A 206-nucleotide genomic window follows, 5' to 3' on the forward strand; every position below is an offset into this window, starting at 1 on the left:
GCTTCTACCACGTTCTGCGACTCCGTGCCCGCAGGGAAGGCGAGCACCTGGGCTGAGGGCTACAGCCATCGCCTCAGCAACCCCCGTGGCAGGCTGTGCCACCAGCGCCACGGGCCAGGGCCAGGGCCAAGCCGAGCGGCGCGGCTCGGCCCTCAGAGGGACAGCTTAGCTCCGTCGGTGTTGCAGGGACAAACGAGAGAGTTCAG

The sequence above is a fragment of the Egretta garzetta genome, unplaced genomic scaffold (genome assembly GCF_000687185.1).
Source record: "Egretta garzetta isolate BGI_Z169 unplaced genomic scaffold, ASM68718v1 scaffold163, whole genome shotgun sequence".
Lineage (NCBI taxonomy): Eukaryota > Metazoa > Chordata > Aves > Pelecaniformes > Ardeidae > Egretta > Egretta garzetta.